We start from the raw sequence: 13,691 nt of genomic DNA, 5'->3' as shown, positions 1-13,691 counted from the left end.
CCGACTTTTTCCAGCGTTGACTTCCTCTTTATTTTATTTTGACCATGAATAAATGGATCTTTTTTGAGTTTAGCAAAAGACTTTATGTGTTTTCTTTGAAATCATTGATTTTACACACAATGTTAAATTAACAAGGGACAACAATCTCATTGAGTTTTGAAAAAACACACCAAAAATACATTACTAATGTTAATAATGTTCAAGTGGTAAGTCTTGAAAATCAAAAAATTTACATAACCAAAAACGGTGCTTTGGGTTAACTTTATCTAAAAACTAAAAAATAATCACTATTAAAAAAAAAAAGAATAATGGGTTCTTTGTGGTAACTTTACAAACCTAAAAAAAAAAAAAAAAAAAAGGGGAAAAAGTATTATTAGTATGGAAACCTTGTTTTTAAAATGCATACTATATCATTCATGAGATCAAAGAGAAAAAGAATCCAGAAATCAGTTTGGGAGAACTCTGATTATGAACAGCAAAACACCTTCGTTCTTTAGAGCATTCGTAAAGAAGAAATAAAATGCGCTGCATTCAACGATCACAGATTTTGCAGCGTGATGAATGTGCTACCTACAATACGAACACTAGTTTTACTAGACCGAGTGCTTCCGTTTAGTTTTTGCTTATGAGCATGCGTCGTTTTTTTGTCCGTCGGACTAGCATACAGACGAGCGGACTTCGGGGTCCGTCGTAGTTACGACGTAAAGATTTGAAGCATGCTTCAAATCTAAAGTCCGTCGGATTTGAGGCTAAAAAAGTCCGTTGAAAGTCCGGAGAAGCCCACACACGATCGGATTACCAGCCAGCTTTAGTCCGTCAGCGTCCGTTGGACTTTTGTAGACGAAAAGTCCGACCGTGTGTACGCGGCATAACACCTTGAAACAAAGCTGTTCCAGCGCTGCAATGTCAGTGCTGCAGCCGCTTCCATCTTCACCTGTTTTGCTTCCGGGTTCACGGGCTCCGGCTCTGTGACTGGCCAGAGCCGCAATGACGTCACTCCCACGCGTGGGCGTTTCTTCAGAGTGCATGCGCCAGTGATTTTACTGGCTGCATGCAATGTAAACATCTCCTAAACAGTCCCCGTTTAGGAGATAATTACAGTACCTATAGGTAAGCCTTATTATAGGCTTACCTATAGGTTAAAGTCAGTAGAGGAAGTTTATTTCCTCTTCAAGGTAAAAAAAAAAAAAAACATTCAATACCTGTCCTTCACTCCTATCCCTAAACGCTTAGGGTTCTTTCACACTGGTGGACTCCGCCAGCAGATCCTCCTGCCTGGCAGGGGATCTCTCCCCTGATCCCCACTGGGATGACAGCAGGCGGATGACAGGTCCATGTTCGCTCTGCATAAGCACAGCCTGAATTTGCTTTTCTCTATAAGTAGTCGGATGTAAATAAACCTCCTGTCTGTTTACATCCGATTGTCTTTAGCCAAAAGAATCGAATCGGATGTCGACAGGTTCAAATGGACACATGTCCTTTTACATCTGCCACCCCATAGAGGGAAATGGATGGTCCAATTGGGTCTGCCTAAAAAAATTGACGAGCAGAACTAATTGGTTCTTTCATGTGAAAGGGACCTTACCTGAGTCCTCTCACGTTCCAGCATTGTCCTGGTTGCAGCACCGCTCTCCTCTCTTCCTAGTCTCGCAGGAGGCACTGCTGTTGTCAGTAAAATAGTAGTAAGCATATATATTTGGTTAAGTATTTTGTGGTTACATGCAGTTGGTGTCTTGCCTTTGGTTATTTTATATTTCTAAGGCCAATAAGTATCAGGCACTTTTTTATTTAGCTGTGAGCCTCGTGTTTCCTGTTTCAGGTAAGCAGTACCACCCTCTCATGTGCTATCCTGGCCAAATCTTGGAAATTAAGTTAACAGGTAAACATCTTATGCCCTGTACACATGAGTGGACTTTTCAACCGGACTGGTCCGGCAGACAATCTGACCGTGTGTGGGCTTCGTCGGACCTTCAGCGGACTGTTTCTGTCAAAAATCTGACGGACTTTAGATTTGGAACATGTTTCTTTACGTTGGAACTCCGCCGGACCCAGAAATCTGCTTGTCTGTATGCTAGTCCGACGGACAAAAACCCACGCTAGGGCAACTATTGGCTACTGGCTATGAACTTCCTTATTTTAGTCCGGTCGTACGTCATTACGTACGAATCCGTCGGACTTTGGTGTGATCCTGTGTAGGCAAGTCCGTTCGTTCGAAAGTCTGTCGGAAGTTCGTCAAAAGTCCGTCGGAAAGACGAAAAGTCCGCCCGTCTGTACAGGACATTAGGTTCTTTGATGTAGGTTCCTTTATAATTGAGGTGCTCTAGATCAGAGATATTTCTTGCTTACATTCTTATATTGAACAATATTTGTAAGAAAAATCAGGAGTTTCCATGTACAGAAAAATGTTTTGGTTGGGAGTTTTATAGCAATCCCAGCCAATATGAAAACACTGTTGTTATTAGTAATTGATGTCTCAGATGGCTGTCACACAACATTCTGCAGTATGTAATATTATAGTGAACAGTGCTGGAGAATACCTGCAGACTTTCCAGGATTCAGAAATAACACATAAGTTCATTTCCTTTTGCCTGACAAAGCATTAAGTTAGCTTCTGCTGTTATTGTGGAATTTCCGCTTGTCATTGTCACATGGTCCAGGGCTGCAGGCTTCAAAGCCGATTCTCTGTTGTTTTACCATTCTTCAAGCAACTTCAGATCTGAAATAAGCTGTCTTATTAAATAAGTTGTGTAATAATTATACTTTCAATTATTTTAATTATTGTTAGAAATTGACAATCAGTTCAAGAGAGATCACAAGAAACATCAAAACAGCCAGAACCCTGGCACAAGTTTACAAAAACAGCGAGTGGTGAACACAGACACTTGTAAGGCATTGCCATATAACCTAATGGAAGAGTAGCAGGAGACATGGCAATATTCTCACTGTGCTTGCATAAATATCAAAAGAGTAGCAGGGACTCCAACTTTAATATCTTACGGGAGAGGAATCCCATATACCATGGATCTCAGGCATTGCAGGAAAGAAAGAAATAAGAAAAGCAACGAAAGAGTGGAGAGTGAGGTGAGAGGAAAAGGAAAGCCCAGGAAGACGGCAAGGAAGTGATGCTCCCTGAGGACAGACTTAAACTGGTTGTAAAGCCACTTTTTTCTTTCTATAGTTCCCTCTGTTAGATAACATGACGTTCCCCAGTGTATGTGATTTATAAAAAGATGCTGCCTAATACCTTATTTCTGAGCATCGCTCGGTGCTCACGTGACTGCCCGCTGGTCTACTCTCCCGATCTGCAGGGGAGGTGCTGAGTTCCCCCCACTGACATCAGCCAGGAAGAGGAGAGGAGGAGACCGGCGGGCAGTCACGTGAGGTATTAGACAGCATATTATTAAAAATTACATACACTGGGGAACATCATGTTATCTAACAGAGTGAACTATGAAAAGAAAACTACATGCTCACAGAGGCCTTCCATGAATGAGCTATAGAAAGCTTAGCCACCAAAAGCAAAGAAAAGATCAATCGCTGTTTAGAGTGAGGTAGGCGTTCAATAGGTTAATTTAACAAAGCTATAGGTGGTTGCTGGGGGACCGGAACCTCTGAAACTTTCTATATCAGAGCAAAAAACCTGTTCCAGAAGCCTCGTAACCTCAGACACTCCCACCATATGTGAAACATACTGCCAAGTGCTTGGCATCCTCGAAAGCACAGGGGCAAAGAAGATGGTTTAAGCCTCTATAGGCGAAGAGGGACCAGATACCATCGGGTCATAACCTTGACATTAGCCTCCATTAGGGAAATTTTCAGCACGCCCCTGCAAGCTAGGTGAAAAGACAAATGCCAATGGTCAGCATCATTGTCAGAAGCCAGATCCAAGTCCCCTGCCTGCATGTAGGGGAATTTATTGGGGAGTCGAGCAGCAGCCTGTAGATAATAGATATGCCCTGCCTCCTGTGTACACCAGGTCTCATAGGGAGTGACTCTGGGGTCTTTAGTCACTGACGGGCCTAACATGTGCAAAAAATTTGAGATTCGGTGAAAGATTTTGGACAATGGCATTTTAAGCCCAGAGCGACAATGGGCCATTGTGAACAGATTCCGAGAAGACAAAAAATGGCAGATTCTATAAAGGCCTTTATTCAGCCACCAGCGAAAGGCCTCTGGATCCTGGTCAGGGGGGAAAGCAGGATTGTTAAAAAGATGATTTAGTGGATAAAAGAGTGAGACTAGTTTTGGATTGTTATGCACTCTATCCCAGACAGTCAGAGAGTTAGATAAAGTTGGAGCTCAAATGGGTACCCTAAGTCTTGTTGGTTGCCAAGTTGTCTAATAATAAGAGTGTACCTGGATACATTACCCTATGATTTTATTCAATTATGACATCCTGTTAAAAAAGGGCTTGCAGAAAAAATATGAAAGGGATTACCGTATGTTATAGCATAAACTGACCATATATATTGACAGCATTCATACTGAAGCTCTTGATATATGGCCTTTAAATTATTTTGTTTTGAGACTGGGAAAAATGAGTAGTCTTACACATCATAATTTTTTTGATAAATATACTTTTTATTGAAGGAAGATTGGCAATACACACAGAACACATTTGCAAGCAGAAGATTAACATACACACAAATAAACAACGCCGTAATAAAACACTGTGGGGGAGATTTACTAAAACTGGTCCACACAGAATCTGGAGCAGCTCTGCACAGAAACCAATCAGCTTCCAGGTTTTATTGTCAAAGCCTAATTAAACAAGCCGAAGTTGAAAGCTGATTATTATGCAAAGCTGCACCAAATTCTGTGTGCTCCAGTTGTAGTAAATCTCCCCCAATATAATTTTATGTCCAGGAGTTTTTTCTTTAGTTTATTTTTTTTTCTTTATTAGCTGTTTTACTTATTACATTCTTTGAATTTGGCAAGGTCTGCTTTTGGCTTGGATCGAGTGGTCTGCAATATTCACAGAAACATTACTTGAAAGCAGCCTTCTGTAGTTTAATATATAAGAAAATTTACAGAAACATTACTTGGAAAGCAGTCATCTGTAGTTTAATAAAGGCATTTAAAGAGGAGGTCCAGTCAAAAAAAAATAAATAAATAAAAGTCAGCAGCTACAAATACTGCAGCTGCTGACTTTTAATTGGACACTTACATGTCTAAGGGTCCAGCGATGCGGGGGATCAAATTCCCGCTAGTCTCCCCCTCCATTCAGCGGCGCCGGCATTGCAACTGTGGGCGCCGGGCTGTGGCTTCACAGCCTGGCACCCACTGCGCATGCGCGAGCAGCGCCGCGCACCGTGATTGGCCGCTCAGTCACTTGGGACCTGTAATGGGTCCCAGATGATTGACAGGAGGGAGGGAGCAGAGCTGAGCCCTTCCTGTGCCGAGGGGGAAGTGATGTCACCAGCCCAGGCACTGGAAGAGGCAGACTACGAGGGACCCCCTAGCAACAGGCATTTAGAGGTAAGTAAAAAAAAAAAAAAAAAAATTCAATTTTTTTTTGTATTCTTTTTTAGGATTTTTCATGTAGTTTTTTTTTTTTGGGTGGAACCCCACTTTAAATACAAGATAAGGAGCCCATCCTATACCTTAGCTGCTGCATTGCTAAATGTTGTTTGTCTGTAGTTGTCATTTGATTTGATGATACATCATGACACATTTTGATGATAAATCATATGATACTATATTGTGCCATAGCATGTGTGGGAGGATGCCACCATGGTTATTATAACTCTTACTCATATTCTGCATCTAGTGTATTTATCTATCAGTCAGTCGGTAAGTGTATCTGCGTATTTTTTTCTTTCTTTTTTATTTTTAAGTTACCTTTATCCATGTATTTAGCCTATTTAGCCTTTATTGAGGATGACTAAAGTCTGTTGTTTTCTGTTGACTTCTATTATAAGTTACCAATAGGAACATAGAGTAAAAAGGTCAGAATTCAAAAAGCAACGCTTGAGAAGTGTTTCCACAAGTACTGACAAACCTATGGAACCTGGGGATGGAAGACAACTGTGCCCCCACATTTTATCTACAGGAACTAATTTACTCTATGTTAATGTGTGAATGTACTTTCCATTTTATCAGGAAATAAGTATAAGCCTGTTGTGTGGGTGTCATATATTATGCTTTTGATGCAAAATAAATGTGAATTGTTTTTAAAAAAAAAAGTGCTGAGGCTGCAAACAAAAGCTAAAATGAAATCGATGCGCCACCACAAAACGAAAACTTGGTGACTGACGTGGTTTCAAAAACGACATCTCGAGGTTGCACCTCCGTATTACTGAGTCATCTACTAAACATGTTTGGGTTAATATAGTAAGGCAATTTAAAGAACAGTTAGGATGTGCAAAGTGCAGTAAATCATAACAACCTTAAAGTGACACTAAAGGTTCGATTTTTATTTTTTAAAAATAACAAACATGTCATACTTTCCTTCACTGTGCAGCTTGTTTTGCACAGAGTGGCCCCAAATGGCATTTTCTGGGGTCCCCCGCGGCTCTCCTAGCTCCTCCCCCTCTCAGATAGCCCCCTGGGAGAAGCGTTCTCTCAGGGGGTTACCTTGCGGGCGCGCTCCTGTCTCATACACTCTGCGTCCATAGACACAGAGTGTATGTCTCGGTCCTGCCCCCCGGCGGCCACGTCATTTGGATTTGATTGACAGCAGTGCGAGCCAATAGCTGCGCTGCTATCAATCTATCCAATGAAGAGAGGAGAAGACTGGAGAAGCCTGGGCAACGATTGAGCACGGGACTTTCGAAGGCTCAGGTAAGTAAACCGGGGGGGGGGGCTGGGGGGCCAGTAATCATCAGATGTTTTTTCACCTTAATGCATAGAATGCATTAAGGTGAAAAAACATGAACCTTTACAACCCCTTTAAGTGAATTATTTCCAACTGACCACCAATGTAAAGAGGCTTCTTCTGGGAAAAAGGTTGAGAAAGGCTGCTTTAGGTTATAGAAAAAAGGGAAGTGCAAGTATTAACACAATAAAACTCTTTATTTGGATGCAAAATATACATAATAAAATGAATGCACTCACATGTTCATGATGAACATGGCTATAGCATACACTATATTATCAAAAGTATTGGGACGCCTGGCTTTGCTTTGCACACCAGTCTTAGTCTGTAGGGTTCAATATTGAGTTGGCTCACCCTTTGCATCTTTAACAGCTTCAACTCTTCTGGGAAGGTTGTCCACAAGGTTTAGGAGTGTGTCTATGGGAATGTTTGACCATTCTTCCAGAAGCGCATTTGTGAGGTCAGGCACTGATGTGGGCGAGAAGACCTGGCTTGCAGTCTCCGCTGTAATTCATCCCAAAGGTGTTCTATTGGGTAGAGCTCAGGACTCTGTGCAGGCCAGTCAAGTTCCTCCAACCCAAACTCGCTCATCCATGTCTTTATGGACCTTGCTTTGTGCACTGGTCCAAATCGTTTGGTGGAGGGGGATTATTTTTCCAGGGGATGGGCTTGGCCCCTTAGTTCCAGTGAAGGGAACTCTTAAGGCGTCAGCATACCAAGATATTTTGGACAATTTCATGCTCCCAACTTTGTGGGAACAGTTTGGGGTTGGCCCCTTCCCATCACAACGTGACTGCGTACCAATGCAAAAAGCAAGGTCCATAAAGACATTAATGAGCGAGTTTGGGATGGAGGAACTTGACTGGCCTGCACAGAGTCCTGACCTCAACCTGATAGGACACCTATAACACTCCCATGTACTATTGAGCATGTTGTGCTTAGAAACTGGAGGAAGGGAACTGCATGAGCCTGCAGCATCTGTCAGTTGTGCACACAGAATATTGTGGAGAGCTGTAAATGGCTGCACTAGTTAACAGAGCAGTTCCTGGATGAGCGTGGTGGGTTGCCATGGAAAACGATAAGTTTAAGTCATAGCAACTTTAAACACTTTGAACTTTGATTTGTCAAATCTAATTATAATTTTTATTAAACAGGAAATGCTTAAAACAATGTTGATTTGCAAAAATGTAATACCCAGATCAGATTTTACTTTTCATCGATTTATTGTATCAGTCCAAACAAAAATACACATTTGTCAATTGGTTGTTTCAAGTCACTACTTTTTGCTCTTTTTGAAGAGACCATTTTGTCATAATTAGCAATATTTCCTCAATTACACTTATTGGCATTTACCATTCAGTCATTTGCTAATAAAGGAATAAATGTTGCAGCAGTCAAGCATTCGTTTGAAATCTTTGAAAAGTTCTTAAAATAAAAAACAAAAAAATCACATGTACATAAGTATTCACAGCCTTTGGGTCCTATCACACGGGCAGTCCGCCCGGCGAACTCTGCTTTGCTCAGCAGGGGATCACTCCGCTGAGCAGGCGGATGAGAGGTCTGTCTCCGCTCACTGTGAAGAGACGTACCTGTCAGAGCCTCACTCTTCTCTATGGGGAGATCGCAAGAAAATGGACAGGCCGATCCGATCCTCCAGACAGATGGAAAATAGGGTCACCATCCGTCTGGATTTCACGAACAGGATCAGATCGGATAGCAGCGGTTGTCAGCGGACATGTCACATCCGCTGCTCCATAGAGGTGAATGGAGTATCCGGTCAGGTCCGCCTGAAAAACTGACAGGTGGACCTGAAAGAGCCCTTTGCCATGACACTCAAAATTGAGCTCAGGTGCATCCTGTTTCCATTGATCATCCTTGAGATGTTTCTACAACTTGATTGGAGTCTACCTGTGGTAAATTCAGTTGATTGGACATGCTTTGGAAAGGCACACACCTGTCTATATAAGGTTCCACAGTTACCAGTGCATGTCAGAGCACAAACCAAGCCATAAAGTCCAAGGAACTGTCTTTAGACCTCCGAGACAGGATTGTATCGAGGCACAGATCTGGGGAAGGGCACAGAAGTTTTCAAAAAGACTTGAGGCTGTAATTGGTGCCAAAGGTGCTTCAACAAAGTATTGAGCAAAGGCTGTGAATACTTATGTACATGTGATTTTTTTATTTTTTTATTTTTAATACATTTGCAAAGATTTCAAACAAACGTCTTTCACATTGTCATTATAGGGTATTGTTTGAAGAATTTTGAGGAAAATAATGCATTTAATCTATTTTGGAATAAGGCTGTAACATAACAAAATGTGGAAAAAGTGAAGTGTGTGTGAATACTTTCCAGATGCACTGTATGTGTTTCTGTCTTCACAATAGACATGTTAAACACATTCATTTGGAGTGCTGGTGACTTTACATCTTCATACTTATATTCCTGATTCCTGACAAATTTGGTTGCCTGTGCCTGAGTGCCATGGCTAGTCTTGGTAAATCAACAGTATAATTTTAATAAACTTGGTACAGCTTATGAAATGGGCAGCAGCTTTATTGGCTGCCCAGGGAATATACCATAAGGCTATATTCACACCTATGCATTTTTAGTGTTTTTTGCATTTTGCAGATTTGCACTACAGTCCATTTACCATGGTTTCCTATGGAACATGTTCTGTAGTGCAAAACTGCAAAATGCAAAAGGCACTAAAAATGCATAGGTGTGAATCCAGCCTAAGATCTTCCGGTGTACTGGTTCAGATAAGTTTCCCCAGGCACACATTTAGAAAGCATAGACTACACATTTAGATAGTCTTACTTTATTGTAATTTAATCATCCCAAACTTTTTAAAAACATTTCGTAGTTTAATTACTTTTGTGGTTCACAAAAAAAAAAAAAAAAAAAAAAAACATTTTTAGCAATGGTGAAATTTCAAAAAGTTCTTCATGCCCACTATAATTTGGGAACCTTTAATACATGCAGGGAAAAGGTACAATATAGCTCAGTAAATTAGGAATGACTTTGCACATAAATGTATCTTCCAAATGCCCCTTTAATTACGACAATGCGCCGGATGAGTTTATACAGTAATCTGAATCAACATGGATATCCTTTAATGAGGTCATGGAGTTTCATGCTAGGATTGTGCCAAGTTTTATGAACCATCTGCACGTGAGCCTTATGTGTTAATATTGCCTCGCTGAGTCAGCACTTCTTTTCCTTTGTGTGTGACAGGACACTTGTGTTGATACTTAACCCAGTCCTGGCCAGGGAGTAATTCTTTCCATTTGTTCACCCTTCAGAAGACTCAAGCTATGCTTGGGGCTGAGCTTTGCTTGCTTAGTATTTGCTGTCCTATATTTTATTCTGCTGGGTGAAATCAAAGATAACACTGGCTGACAGGGAACTCAAGCATGAACAGAGTACTCATTTCCAGCATGTACTGAACTCTGTGTATAGTAAAGATTCAAGTGTTGTGTTCCAAATATGATTTTTAAATGTACTAAATAGTTCTTTGCCCCTAGATTTGAAAAATGCAGCAGACATTTTACTTGAAGAACATACGATTTTTGTAGTCACAAATATCAAAACTGTGTAATAGGCTGCCCTATATAGACATATGTAGATATAACACAGCAACATTCACCCATGTAGGACACCCAACATTAACCACTTCATCCCTGGAGGGATTTGCCCCCTTCCCGACCAGAGCACTTTTTGCGATTCGGCACTGCGTCGCTTTAACTGACAATAGCGTGGTCGTGAGACGTGGCTCCCAAACAAAATTGACGTCTTTTTTTTCACCATAAATAGAGCTTTCTTTTGGTGGTATTTGATCATCTCTGCGGTTTTTACTTTTTGCACTATAAATAAAAAAAGAGCGACAATTTTGAAAAAAAAACAATATTTTTTACTTTTTGCTATAATAAATATTCCCAAAAAATATATATAAAAAAATTTTTTTCCTCAGTTTAGGCCGATACATATTCTTCGACATATTTTTGGTAAAAAAAAAAAAATCGCAATAAGCGTTTATTGATTGGTTTGAGCAAAAGTTATAGCGTCTACAAAATAAGGGATAGTTTATGGCATTTTTATTAATAATTTTTTTTTTTTTACTAGTAATGGCGGCGATCAGCGATTTTTATCATGACTGCGACACTTTTGTCGCTATTTTGGGACCACATTTATTCAGCGATCAGTGCGATTAAAAATGCACTGATTACTGTGTAAATGTGACTGGCAGTGAAGGGGTTAACCAGGAGGGGGCGCTGCAGGGGTTAAGTGTGTCTTAGGGAGTGATTCTAACTATGGGGGGGGGGGGTTATGTGTGACACGACACTGATCACCGCTCCCTATTACAGGGAGCGGTGATCAGTGTCCTGTCACTAGGCAGAACGGGGAAATGCTTGTTTACATCAGCATTTTCCCGTTCTTCCTCTCCATGAGACGATCGTGGGTATCCCCGTGGACATCGAGTCCGCGAGACCCGCTATCCGGGCCTCACGAGATCACGTACAGTTACGTGATTTCCCGCAGTGGAGCCAGCCTGCCGCAGTAAAACTGCGGCGGCTGGTCCGCAAGCGGTTAAAGGCGATTTATTCTTACAAAACAAATGCACCTTTGCACACCAGTACTGACTAGTAATCCAATGTTTCTCATCTCCCTCGGTTTCTCCCCCTCACTCAACTAATGTCACCCCAGTAAGGGCAGTGGAGGGGCAAACAAGGATGTTGTGCAGGTGCCCTACGTCCTCCATATTAACCAGTGATGTCATTGGTTGTTAGGAGGTCGTCGGCTGGAAGTTTTTATTGGTACACAATAAAAACATATGGTTTTGTGCAGGCTTGATCTACCCATTGGCTTGTATACAATTTTTGGGCAATTTTTAGGCATTTTGCCAAGGCACCCCTAAAGAAACCTGAAGGTGCCTGGGCACCCTGGTTGAAAAAGACTGTACTAGACCATGGAAGTTTTCTTCAGCTCTCATGCCTGTATACATCCTTTGGACTAGAGATTTTTTTACATTTCTGCTATGGGCCTGTCCTTTCAGCAATAACTTTATCATTACTTATAGTGTATGTAAATCCTAAAAAAAAATGCACTTCGCTTTTGCTCCCTTTTGGTCTGCTAAATTTACCATGTGTTTCTGGTTATATCTGTTTGATAAGTGAAAAAAATGCCTGATGATTAAAGCCTCGTACACACGATCAGATTTTCAGTCAGGAAATGTGTGATGACAAGCTGTTGGCGGAAAATCCGACCGTTTGTACGCTCTATCGGACAATTGTTGTCGGATTTTCCGCGAACAAATGTTGGATCGCAGGTTTTAACATTTTCCACGGACAAATGTCTGTTGTCAGATTTTCCGAGCTTGTGTACACAAGTCCGTCGGACAAAAGTCCAAAGTACAAACACGCATGCTTGGAAGCAAGGACGAGCCAGGAGCGGTCGGTCTTGTAAACTAGCGTTCGTAATGGAGAATTAACATTCGTGATGCGGCAAATTATGAAATCTTGAAATGCAGTGCACATTCTCTTCTTCTTTAATGGGATAATAATGAAGCTGCTTTGCTGGTGATAATGATGGAGTTATTGCAAACTAATTTTCAAAGGCTTTTTTTTCTAGTGATATCAAGAATAATATTATTATTCCTTTTTTTTTTTTGGCGCAAGTTACCACAACACCATTATCCTGTAGTTTTTAAGATGAAAGATACAACTATGTTGGTGTCCCTTGTTAATTTTACATTGTATTTTTTAAAATGTAACTGCCTACTCCCAAACTGTCATTTGAAGTAAAACACATAGCCAAGTATTATTCTACACAATTTTTTTATTGTGCATTAAAAAAATAAAACAAATAAAATTAGACATGCTATCTGCCAATAGAACTTAACCAAAAAGTGCATTCTATGTATCCAAAAATATAGAAAATATACCAAATCAAATCATTATTCAACCAAAAATATAATGTCAAAGCAATAACTCCAGGGCCAATAATAAATAAAACGTTATCTCCACCGATTCCGCAACATGGCTGGTTGATGAACGGCCGTTCAGAAACTAACTGAAAGGCACGAACTTAAAAGCGCTAAATGAAAAGCGCTAAATGAAAAGCGCGAATCAACACCACTCACCAAACTTCTACTAACACAAAATTAGCAGAAGGAGCCCAAAGGGTGGCGCTAAAGAGCTGAAAAACCACATAGTACGTCACTACGTTCGTGTTTGTTGGCCGACAATTCCTTGCCGTTTGCATGCAAGATTTGTTTGGGCCAATGCCCTTCGGACAAAAGTCCACAGTTTTGTTGGCCAACAATCTGATTTTGTGTACGAGGCTTAAGCCAGAAATCTTATGAGTCGATGACCTCCTGTGCTCTCTGCCTGTGTACATGGAAGCGTTATGGAGACAAGGAGGGGGAGGAGATGAGTCTGTGTTCTTTGTAATGCATCATAAGTGAAGTAGAAAGGGCTGACAACACATGCCCTGGGATTCAGAGCTAAAAATACACTTCCGTATTCTCATGTCAAAGAGGCACATCGACAGGTATTGTTTGTGGAAATATGCATATATCACAGAGATGTACAAAATACGTGTTTTTGTTTTAATTTTGTCTTGACATTTGTTTTTAAGATAACAAACTAGTACATATATCTTTTAAGGACACATATGTTTTTCTTATAATAATATTGTCTTTCAGAAATGTTTTGATTTTATTTATTTTTTTATGCAATCCATACAGAAAAACCATCAAACTAAAAACTTTTTTTAGTTTTAAAGTGTTAAAAGGAATAGTGTTACTATAGAGAAAAAAAGTATACATCTTCTCCTATAGCTTGTCCTGTTTAAAATGATACTAAATTAATAATT

General features: G+C 40.5%; 1 long non-coding RNA gene across 1 annotated transcript in view; it reads left to right on the top strand.

Annotated features, from left to right (window-relative positions):
• The first annotated feature begins 5,721 nt into the window (after positions 1-5,721).
• The window catches only part of LOC141146739 (uncharacterized), a 54,378-nt gene continuing 46,408 nt past the window's right edge, over positions 5,722-13,691 (top strand). The window contains exon 1 of the long non-coding RNA XR_012244981.1: positions 5,722-5,793. This is a non-coding gene — a long non-coding RNA (uncharacterized lncRNA). The remainder of the gene's footprint in view (positions 5,794-13,691) is intronic.

This window comes from Aquarana catesbeiana, linkage group LG01, assembly GCF_042186555.1.
Source record: "Aquarana catesbeiana isolate 2022-GZ linkage group LG01, ASM4218655v1, whole genome shotgun sequence".
Lineage (NCBI taxonomy): Eukaryota > Metazoa > Chordata > Amphibia > Anura > Ranidae > Aquarana > Aquarana catesbeiana.
This window is presented reverse-complemented; position numbering and strand designations above follow the sequence as displayed.